Below are 12,517 nucleotides of genomic sequence, written 5' to 3'. Positions count from 1 at the left end.
CCACAAGGCTCCAGAGTAGTTATGGAACACCCACCCCCTGTTACCCAGGAGAAGATGAAGACCTCCTATCAATTGAGGTCCAGAAAAAAAATGTCAAGGTGAACTGAACCCAGCCAAACTCCTCTTGCCCATCGACCCCACCCCAGAAGACACCCTCGCCTGTCCTTGCCTGGCACATAACCCTTCTGTGACCACACCCCTTCTCCTGAAGCCATCGTTCCCACTTGTCTTCACACTCTTCCCTAACCCAGTGCCATTTTTGCTCCCTGTCTAGTTTTCTCCAGGTGGCCAGGGTAACCGTGAGAGTGAATAATCCCATTCCAGCAAAGCTGCCCAAGAAAACTTCTCTGAAAAGTCCCACCACAAAAAAGCTTAAGAAAATCAGATGCTCAAAGGTCTGCAGCCACTTTTCCAAGGCAAATGAACAGCTGAATCAGAAGGAACCAGAGGAAGTCCCAGAGACCATGGAGACCCCTGTCATTGCAGGTAATCAGAAGGAACCAGCGGAGGTCCCAGACACCATGGAGACCCCTGCCATTCCAGCTAACATGAATGAATCAGAGGAGGTCCCAGAGACCATGGAGACCCCTGCATTTCCAGCTAATCAGAATGAACCACAGGAGGTCCAGAGACCATGGAGACCCCTGCCATTCCAGCTAATCAGAACGAACGAGAGGAGGTCCCAGACACCATGGAGACCCCTGCCATTCCACCTGGACCAATGGACAGCCAGTGACTTCGGGGCATGGCTAGACACCTCAGAAATGCTTGGGGGTCTGGCCACTGAGTACTGGCCAAAAGTACAGATGCTGAATATTATAGCAACTGCATACAGTAATAACAAAAATAAAATAAAATCAAGCTGATGTGAAATTATGTTTGTGTCTGAGTTCTCTGATAGTGGGGGGTAGAGAGGGCAGGAAGGGATAAGTGTGTGAGGAGGGAGAGAGATGGGTTTTGTGGAGTTGGAATTGAGCCCAGAAGGTGCAGGTTGCCAGAAAGTAGGGGGAAGAACTGGTTCCAGACTGAGCTTCAAAGACACACTTCCCATGGGAGAAGAGGAAGAGGACTTGGAGTTTCTCTGTGTGAGTGCAGAGATGGACACTTTGCTGGGGAGCAGTGTCGTGTGTGGGGGGTCAGTGCCATTTTTTCAAAAGGCATACAAAGGAGCTGGCCCATCAAAAGAATGGACTATTGACATTTGCAGCAACATGAAAGGTAGAATATTGAGTAAAATATCTCAGACAGCGATTGACAAATACTGTATGATATCACTTATAGGGTGTAAACATACCGGAAAGTAGAGAATATGATAATAATGGAGGTGCACAAATATAGAGAAGCATCTACTGGTTACCAGGGGGGAGGGGAAGAGGGCGGGGCAATACAGAGGTCGGGGAGTTGGAGGCACGCAGTGATAGTTAGGTCGAAGATGAGTTCAGGGATGCATTGTACAACATGGGGAATAGAGCCAGGACTTTGTCATAAGTATAAATGGAAAGCCAGCTTTAACAGTTGTATAATCAGAAAGAAAAGGAAAGAAAGAGGGGTGAAGAAGAAGGGAAGAAAGGAACGGAAAGAATGTCGTTTTTGGAGGTCAAAAGGTCAATACTGATTAGGCCCTTTTTATCAAAGGATTCTATTTTGTTTTATTTTATTTATTTTAATTGGTGGGTATTTACTTTACAATATTGTGGTGGTTTTTGCCACACATTGACATGAATTAGCCATGGGAGTACATGTATTCCCCATCCTGATTCCCGCTGACATCTTCCTCCCAATCCAGTCCCTCTGGGCCAGCCCAGTGAACCAGTCCTGGGCACCATGTCTTATGCATCGAACATGGACTGGCTATCCCTTTCACATATGATAATACACAGGTTTCAATGCTATTCTCTCAGATCATCCCACTCTCGCCGTCTCCCACAGAGTCCAAAAGACTGTTCTGGAAATCTGTGTCTCTTTTGCTGTCTCCCATATAGGGGTATCATCTCCATCTTCCTACATTCAATATATATGCCTTAGTATAGGGTATTGGTGTTTTTCTTTCTGACTTACTTCACTCTGTATAATAGGCTCCAGTTTCATCCACGTCATTAGAATGGATTCCCATGTTTTCTTTTTAATGGCTGAGCAATATTCCATTGTGTCTATGTACCACAGCTTTCTTACCCGTTTGGCTGCTGATCGACATCTAGGTTGCTTCCATGCCTTGGTTATTGTAAACAGTGCTGTGATGAACATTGGGGAACAAGTGTCTTTTTCACTCCTGGGTGAATCAGGATTTGAATGAGGAGAAATCATGATGACTATTAGGCTGTTATTGGTAAACCCTGCACATGAGTTTGGTTGAATGAGTGGGACCAAAGTTTGAGATGATTCTTTCAAACCAGCTGAGAGTGCTCAGATGGACATGTGGGGTGCTGTCCTGCTGGGGGACATCTCTGGTTGCTCTGTTCTCACCAGCAGCGGAGGATTTTCTTTCCTTCCTTTCATTTCCCTGGTTTCCCTTTCTCCCTCTTTCCTCCCGTCCTGAATTTCTTTCACAAACATTCAATGTGCTGTGCTGTGCAGTGCTTCATTGTTCAGCCATGTCCAACTTTTTGTGACCCCATGGACTGTAGCCCGCCAGGCTCCTCTGTCCATTGGGATACTCCAGGCAAGCATATTGGAGCAGGCTACCATTCCCCCCTCCAGGGGATCTTCCCAACCCAGGGATTGAATCCTGGTCTCCCATGTTGCAGGTTTTTTTTTTTTTTTTTTCTATCTGAGCCAGCAGGAAACCCTTAAAATGGGCTGCATCTGACACTATGTTTTTCATATCTGTAAGATCAAATGGGGTCTATTTTATGATTTCCATGACTCTCCTTATTTTTAGAACACACAAAACACATTTATTCCAAGTGTCCTAATGACTCTGTCTGCAGTTACTAAAATCTATGCCACTTCTGCCTGAGTGTCAGTTCTCAAGGGAATTTTAATATGATTTTTCTTACCTTCGTTAGATTTAATATGTTCTTAACGTGGTTCACGGCTAGTTCCATACTCTTCTTGTGAATTGGCTGCTCATGTCTTTAAACATGTCTTCATAAATTTAAAGGCCAGTGATACAGCTTTCTTATAAAGTGTTGGCTCCTGCCTCTTGCTCATTTTTCTATCAGGTTTTAAGATCTTCTAACAATTCTAAGAGTCATTTTTTGGGATTGTTTACGGCATGCTTTTTCTACCTCTTAAAATGTTCAGCAGTGTGATGGACCCTGGGTGAGTAAGCGACAAATGGACAACAGGGTGTGAACACTTCACAGGAAACCCAGGAACACACGCTAAGCCAACAACCTGTCCCCAGGGGTGCACCTCAGGCTGGTTGACCCTACGAGTCAATTGGAAAAATGAGGAGAGAGGTGGAGCACACAATCCACTCCCCTTTCCTCCAGTGCCAACCAGCTCAATGAGAGACCATGGGAACTAGATGCACAGGACAGGATGACTCAGTGTTTCGTCCAAGAAGCTGGAAGCTTGTGGCAGCTGCTCATGGAAATGAATTCCACCTTGGTTTTGGCTGTGAGGTAAGCTCCAAGGGAGCTTCCAGCAAGAAAACAAGATGAGCAAAGAGATTTGTGAGGGCACGTCTTGAGAAGACCTTTGCACACAAGACTCACACAGCTCTGGGCAAGCTCCACCCCTTGCTGGGAATACTAATCAGCCGCAGGTGGGCATTTCCTGCATGGGATCCCCCAGCACAAACTGAAACATGCATTTCTCTGCCAGTTCCCCATCACCTTGTTCAAACCCAAGCCTGGGTAGTACTCCTCCTGAGGTGACCCTGAGTCCTAGACTTGAAACGAGACAGCTCCGTGTGGAGCAAGGGCAAGTATATTCACTGCATTCTCCCAGCCTGAAAACAAGGGTTTCCTACTGGAGACCAGAAAATGGAGGAGAGCTCCGGGAATACTGAGAGAAGGAGGTGGGATGGAAAGGTTTCTGTCGTCTGGCCCAGAATTGAATGGGCTTCAAGGTGCATTAAGACGACATTGCAGGACGAACGAGCAATGATTCTCACTTCCACAGACACTTAAACACAACCTAGTTGGCATGGAGGGAGTTTAGGCCAGATATGAAAAGCTAGATAATGGTGCAAGCTGAGAGAGAACAGAATGAATGTCCGAGGAGTGTGGCTTTGGGGCAAGGTTGGGAGGAGATGCACTCTGCCTGCTGTGTGACCCATCAGAGTCGACATAGTGGTGAGGTGGCAGGTGTGTTTGGAGGCCTCTTGAGGGCATTATTAATGCCTCATTTCTACCAGCAAATCATCTGAATTGCTCCCCATTCTCCGGTAGACATGTCAGGATGGGGCTTTGTGATGTCAAAGCTCACCCAGGGCCACCATTGGCTGGGGAAGAGACTTACTGAACTCATAAAGCATGAGGGTGAGGCTCCATGGGGATGGGTATATATAGGGGTGCTCAGGGCTTTGAGCAGACCACTGTGAGTCCTCCAAATGACTGAGGTGACTGGGAAGCCACAAGGCTCCAGAGTAGTTATGGAACACCCACCCCCTGTTACCCAGGAGAAGATGAAGACCTCCTATCAATTGAGGTCCAGAAAAAAAATGTCAAGGTGAACTGAACCCAGCCAAACTCCTCTTGCCCATCGACCCCACCCCAGAAGACACCCTCGCCTGTCCTTGCCTGGCACATAACCCTTCTGTGACCACACCCCTTCTCCTGAAGCCATCGTTCCCACTTGTCTTCACACTCTTCCCTAACCCAGTGCCATTTTTGCTCCCTGTCTAGTTTTCTCCAGGTGGCCAGGGTAACCGTGAGAGTGAATAATCCCATTCCAGCAAAGCTGCCCAAGAAAACTTCTCTGAAAAGTCCCACCACAAAAAAGCTTAAGAAAATCAGATGCTCAAAGGTCTGCAGCCACTTTTCCAAGGCAAATGAACAGCTGAATCAGAAGGAACCAGAGGAAGTCCCAGAGACCATGGAGACCCCTGTCATTGCAGGTAATCAGAAGGAACCAGCGGAGGTCCCAGACACCATGGAGACCCCTGCCATTCCAGCTAACATGAATGAATCAGAGGAGGTCCCAGAGACCATGGAGACCCCTGCATTTCCAGCTAATCAGAATGAACCACAGGAGGTCCAGAGACCATGGAGACCCCTGCCATTCCAGCTAATCAGAACGAACGAGAGGAGGTCCCAGACACCATGGAGACCCCTGCCATTCCACCTGGACCAATGGACAGCCAGTGACTTCGGGGCATGGCTAGACACCTCAGAAATGCTTGGGGGTCTGGCCACTGAGTACTGGCCAAAAGTACAGATGCTGAATATTATAGCAACTGCATACAGTAATAACAAAAATAAAATAAAATCAAGCTGATGTGAAATTATGTTTGTGTCTGAGTTCTCTGATAGTGGGGGGTAGAGAGGGCAGGAAGGGATAAGTGTGTGAGGAGGGAGAGAGATGGGTTTTGTGGAGTTGGAATTGAGCCCAGAAGGTGCAGGTTGCCAGAAAGTAGGGGGAAGAACTGGTTCCAGACTGAGCTTCAAAGACACACTTCCCATGGGAGAAGAGGAAGAGGACTTGGAGTTTCTCTGTGTGAGTGCAGAGATGGACACTTTGCTGGGGAGCAGTGTCGTGTGTGGGGGGTCAGTGCCATTTTTTCAAAAGGCATACAAAGGAGCTGGCCCATCAAAAGAATGGACTATTGACATTTGCAGCAACATGGAAGGTAGAATATTGAGTAAAATATCTCAGACAGCGATTGACAAATACTGTATGATATCACTTATAGGGTGTAAACATACCGGAAAGTAGAGAATATGATAATAATGGAGGTGCACAAATATAGAGAAGCATCTACTGGTTACCAGGGGGGAGGGGAAGAGGGCGGGGCAATACAGAGGTCGGGGAGTTGGAGGCACGCAGTGATAGTTAGGTCGAAGATGAGTTCAGGGATGCATTGTACAACATGGGGAATAGAGCCAGGACTTTGTCATAAGTATAAATGGAAAGCCAGCTTTAACAGTTGTATAATCAGAAAGAAAAGGAAAGAAAGAGGGGTGAAGAAGAAGGGAAGAAAGGAACGGAAAGAATGTCGTTTTTGGAGGTCAAAAGGTCAATACTGATTAGGCCCTTTTTATCAAAGGATTCTATTTTGTTTTATTTTATTTATTTTAATTGGTGGGTATTTACTTTACAATATTGTGGTGGTTTTTGCCATACATTGACATGAATTAGCCATGGGAGTACATGTATTCCCCATCCTGATTCCCCCTCACATCTTCCTCCCTATCCAGTCCCTCTGGGTCAGCCCAGTGAACCAGTCCTGGGCACCATGTCTTATGCATCGAACATGGACTGGCTATCCCTTTCACATATGATAATACACAGGTTTCAATGCTATTCTCTCAGATCATCCCACTCTCGCCGTCTCCCACAGAGTCCAAAAGACTGTTCTGGAAATCTGTGTCTCTTTTGCTGTCTCCCATATAGGGGTATCATCTCCATCTTCCTACATTCAATATATATGCCTTAGTATAGGGTATTGGTGTTTTTCTTTCTGACTTACTTCACTCTGTATAATAGGCTCCAGTTTCATCCACGTCATTAGAATGGATTCCCATGTTTTCTTTTTAATGGCTGAGCAATATTCCATTGTGTCTATGTACCACAGCTTTCTTACCCGTTTGGCTGCTGATCGACATCTAGGTTGCTTCCATGCCTTGGTTATTGTAAACAGTGCTGTGATGAACATTGGGGAACAAGTGTCTTTTTCACTCCTGGGTGAATCAGGATTTGAATGAGGAGAAATCATGATGACTATTAGGCTGTTATTGGTAAACCCTGCACATGAGTTTGGTTGAATGAGTGGGACCAAAGTTTGAGATGATTCTTTCAAACCAGCTGAGAGTGCTCAGATGGACATGTGGGGTGCTGTCCTGCTGGGGGACATCTCTGGTTGCTCTGTTCTCACCAGCAGCGGAGGATTTTCTTTCCTTCCTTTCATTTCCCTGGTTTCCCTTTCTCCCTCTTTCCTCCCGTCCTGAATTTCTTTCACAAACATTCAATGTGCTGTGCTGTGCAGTGCTTCATTGTTCAGCCATGTCCAACTTTTTGTGACCCCATGGACTGTAGCCCGCCAGGCTCCTCTGTCCATGGGGATACTCCAGGCAAGCATATTGGAGCAGGCTACCATTCCCCCCTCCAGGGGATCTTCCCAACCCAGGGATTGAATCCTGGTCTCCCATGTTGCAGGTTTTTTTTTTTTTTTTTTTCTATCTGAGCCAGCAGGAAACCCTTAAAATGGGCTGCATCTGACACTATGTTTTTCATATCTGTAAGATCAAATGGGGTCTATTTTATGATTTCCATGACTCTCCTTATTTTTAGAACACACAAAACACATTTATTCCAAGTGTCCTAATGACTCTGTCTGCAGTTACTAAAATCTATGCCACTTCTGCCTGAGTGTCAGTTCTCAAGGGAATTTTAATATGATTTTTCTTACCTTCGTTAGATTTAATATGTTCTTAACGTGGTTCACGGCTAGTTCCATACTCTTCTTGTGAATTGGCTGCTCATGTCTTTAAACATGTCTTCATAAATTTAAAGGCCAGTGATACAGCTTTCTTATAAAGTGTTGGCTCCTGCCTCTTGCTCATTTTTCTATCAGGTTTTAAGATCTTCTAACAATTCTAAGAGTCATTTTTTGGGATTGTTTACGGCATGCTTTTTCTACCTCTTAAAATGTTCAGCAGTGTGATGGACCCTGGGTGAGTAAGCGACAAATGGACAACAGGGTGTGAACACTTCACAGGAAACCCAGGAACACACGCTAAGCCAACAACCTGTCCCCAGGGGTGCACCTCAGGCTGGTTGACCCTACGAGTCAATTGGAAAAATGAGGAGAGAGGTGGAGCACACAATCCACTCCCCTTTCCTCCAGTGCCAACCAGCTCAATGAGAGACCATGGGAACTAGATGCACAGGACAGGATGACTCAGTGTTTCGTCCAAGAAGCTGGAAGCTTGTGGCAGCTGCTCATGGAAATGAATTCCACCTTGGTTTTGGCTGTGAGGTAAGCTCCAAGGGAGCTTCCAGCAAGAAAACAAGATGAGCAAGGAGATTTGTGAGGGCACGTCTTGAGAAGACCTTTGCACACAAGACTCACACAGCTCTGGGCAAGCTCCACCCCTTGCTGGGAATACTAATCAGCCGCAGGTGGGCATTTCCTGCATGGGATCCCCCAGCACAAACTGAAACATGCATTTCTCTGCCCGTTCCCCATCACCTTGTTCAAACCCAAGCCTGGGTAGTACTCCTCCTGAGGTGACCCTGAGTCCTAGACTTGAAACGAGACAGCTCCGTGTGGAGCAAGGGCAAGTATATTCACTGCATTCTCCCAGCCTGAAAACAAGGGTTTCCTACTGGAGACCAGAAAATGGAGGAGAGCTCCGGGAATACTGAGAGAAGGAGGTGGGATGGAAAGGTTTCTGTCGTCTGGCCCAGAATTGAATGGGCTTCAAGGTGCATTAAGACGACATTGCAGGACGAACGAGCAATGATTCTCACTTCCACAGACACTTAAACACAACCTAGTTGGCATGGAGGGAGTTTAGGCCAGATATGAAAAGCTAGATAATGGTGCAAGCTGAGAGAGAACAGAATGAATGTCCGAGGAGTGTGGCTTTGGGGCAAGGTTGGGAGGAGATGCACTCTGCCTGCTGTGTGACCCATCAGAGTCGACATAGTGGTGAGGTGGCAGGTGTGTTTGGAGGCCTCTTGAGGGCATTATTAATGCCTCATTTCTACCAGCAAATCATCTGAATTGCTCCCCATTCTCCGGTAGACATGTCAGGATGGGGCTTTGTGATGTCAAAGCTCACCCAGGGCCACCATTGGCTGGGGAAGAGACTTGCTGAACTCATAAAGCATGAGGGTGAGGCTCCATGGGGATGGGTATATATAGGGGTGCTCAGGGCTTTGAGCAGACCACTGTGAGTCCTCCAAATGACTGAGGTGACTGGGAAGCCACAAGGCTCCAGAGTAGTTATGGAACACCCACCCCCTGTTACCCAGGAGAAGATGAAGACCTCCTATCAATTGAGGTCCAGAAAAAAAATGTCAAGGTGAACTGAACCCAGCCAAACTCCTCTTGCCCATCGACCCCACCCCAGAAGACACCCTCGCCTGTCCTTGCCTGGCACATAACCCTTCTGTGACCACACCCCTTCTCCTGAAGCCATCGTTCCCACTTGTATTCACACTCTTCCCTAACCCAGTGCCATTTTTGCTCCCTGTCTAGTTTTCTCCAGGTGGCCAGGGTAACCGTGAGAGTGAATAATCCCATTCCAGCAAAGCTGCCCAAGAAAACTTCTCTGAAAAGTCCCACCACAAAAAAGCTTAAGAAAATCAGATGCTCAAAGGTCTGCAGCCACTTTTCCAAGGCAAATGAACAGCTGAATCAGAAGGAACCAGAGGAAGTCCCAGAGACCATGGAGACCCCTGTCATTGCAGGTAATCAGAAGGAACCAGCAGAGGTCCCAGACACCATGGAGACCCCTGCCATTCCAGCTAACATGAATGAATCAGAGGAGGTCCCAGAGACCATGGAGACCCCTGCATTTCCAGCTAATCAGAATGAACCACAGGAGGTCCAGAGACCATGGAGACCCCTGCCATTCCAGCTAATCAGAACGAACGAGAGGAGGTCCCAGACACCATGGAGACCCCTGCCATTCCACCTGGACCAATGGACAGCCAGTGACTTCGGGGCATGGCTAGACACCTCAGAAATGCTTGGGGGTCTGGCCACTGAGTACTGGCCAAAAGTACAGATGCTGAATATTATAGCAACTGCATACAGTAATAACAAAAATAAAATAAAATCAAGCTGATGTGAAATTATGTTTGTGTCTGAGTTCTCTGATAGTGGGGGGTAGAGAGGGCAGGAAGGGATAAGTGTGTGAGGAGGGAGAGAGATGGGTTTTGTGGAGTTGGAATTGAGCCCAGAAGGTGCAGGTTGCCAGAAAGTAGGGGGAAGAACTGGTTCCAGACTGAGCTTCAAAGACACACTTCCCATGGGAGAAGAGGAAGAGGACTTGGAGTTTCTCTGTGTGAGTGCAGAGATGGACACTTTGCTGGGGAGCAGTGTCGTGTGTGGGGGGTCAGTGCCATTTTTTCAAAAGGCATACAAAGGAGCTGGCCCATCAAAAGAATGGACTATTGACATTTGCAGCAACATGGAAGGTAGAATATTGAGTAAAATATCTCAGACAGCGATTGACAAATACTGTATGATATCACTTATAGGGTGTAAACATACCAGAAAGTAGAGAATATGATAATAATGGAGGTGCACAAATATAGAGAAGCATCTACTGGTTACCAGGGGGGAGGGGAAGAGGGCGGGGCAATACAGAGGTCGGGGAGTTGGAGGCACGCAGTGATAGTTAGGTCGAAGATGAGTTCAGGGATGCATTGTACAACATGGGGAATAGAGCCAGGACTTTGTCATAAGTATAAATGGAAAGCCAGCTTTAACAGTTGTATAATCAGAAAGAAAAGGAAAGAAAGAGGGGTGAAGAAGGAGGGAAGAAAGGAACGGAAAGAATGTCATTTTTGGAGGTCAAAAGGTCAATACTGATTAGGCCCTTTTTATCAAAGGATTCTATTTTGTTTTATTTTATTTATTTTAATTGGTGGGTATTTACTTTACAATATTGTGGTGGTTTTTGCCATACATTGACATGAATTAGCCATGGGAGTACATGTATTCCCCATCCTGATTCCCCCTCACATCTTCCTCCCTATCCAGTCCCTCTGGGTCAGCCCAGTGAACCAGTCCTGGGCACCATGTCTTATGCATCGAACATGGACTGGCTATCCCTTTCACATATGATAATACACAGGTTTCAATGCTATTCTCTCAGATCATCCCACTCTCGCCGTCTCCCACAGAGTCCAAAAGACTGTTCTGGAAATCTGTGTCTCTTTTGCTGTCTCCCATATAGGGGTATCATCTCCATCTTCCTACATTCAATATATATGCCTTAGTATAGGGTATTGGTGTTTTTCTTTCTGACTTACTTCACTCTGTATAATAGGCTCCAGTTTCATCCACGTCATTAGAATGGATTCCCATGTTTTCTTTTTAATGGCTGAGCAATATTCCATTGTGTCTATGTACCACAGCTTTCTTACCCGTTTGGCTGCTGATCGACATCTAGGTTGCTTCCATGCCTTGGTTATTGTAAACAGTGCTGTGATGAACATTGGGGAACAAGTGTCTTTTTCACTCCTGGGTGAATCAGGATTTGAATGAGGAGAAATCATGATGACTATTAGGCTGTTATTGGTAAACCCTGCACATGAGTTTGGTTGAATGAGTGGGACCAAAGTTTGAGATGATTCTTTCAAACCAGCTGAGAGTGCTCAGATGGACATGTGGGGTGCTGTCCTGCTGGGGGACATCTCTGGTTGCTCTGTTCTCACCAGCAGCGGAGGATTTTCTTTCCTTCCTTTCATTTCCCTGGTTTCCCTTTCTCCCTCTTTCCTCCCGTCCTGAATTTCTTTCACAAACATTCAATGTGCTGTGCTGTGCAGTGCTTCATTGTTCAGCCATGTCCAACTTTTTGTGACCCCATGGACTGTAGCCCGCCAGGCTCCTCTGTCCATGGGGATACTCCAGGCAAGCATATTGGAGCAGGCTACCATTCCCCCCTCCAGGGGATCTTCCCAACCCAGGGATTGAATCCTGGTCTCCCATGTTGCAGGTTTTTTTTTTTTTTTTTTTTCTATCTGAGCCAGCAGGAAACCCTTAAAATGGGCTGCATCTGACACTATGTTTTTCATATCTGTAAGATCAAATGGGGTCTATTTTATGATTTCCATGACTCTCCTTATTTTTAGAACACACAAAACACATTTATTCCAAGTGTCCTAATGACTCTGCCTGCAGTTACTAAAATCTATGCCACTTCTGCCTGAGTGTCAGTTCTCAAGGGAATTTTAATATGATTTTTCTTACCTTCGTTAGATTTAATATGTTCTTAACGTGGTTCACGGCTAGTTCCATACTCTTCTTGTGAATTGGCTGCTCATGTCTTTAAACATGTCTTCATAAATTTAAAGGCCAGTGATACAGCTTTCTTATAAAGTGTTGGCTCCTGCCTCTTGCTCATTTTTCCATCAGGTTTTAAGATCTTCTAACAATTCTAAGAGTCATTTTTTGGGATTGTTTACGGCATGCTTTTTCTACCTCTTAAAATGTTCAGCAGTGTGATGGACCCTGGGTGAGTAAGCGACAAATGGACAACAGGGTGTGAACACTTCACAGGAAACCCAGGAACCCACGCTAAGCCAACAACCTGTCCCCAGGGGTGCACCTCAGGCTGGTTGACCCTACGAGTCAATTGGAAAAATGAGGAGAGAGGTGGAGCACACAATCCACTCCCCTTTCCTCCAGTGCCAACCAGCTCAATGAGAGACCATGGGAACTAGATGCACA

The sequence above is a fragment of the Cervus elaphus genome, chromosome X, assembly GCF_910594005.1.
Source record: "Cervus elaphus chromosome X, mCerEla1.1, whole genome shotgun sequence".
Classification (NCBI taxonomy): Eukaryota; Metazoa; Chordata; class Mammalia; order Artiodactyla; family Cervidae; genus Cervus; species Cervus elaphus.
The sequence above is the reverse complement of the archived record's forward strand: the minus strand, read 5'-3'. Positions refer to the sequence as shown.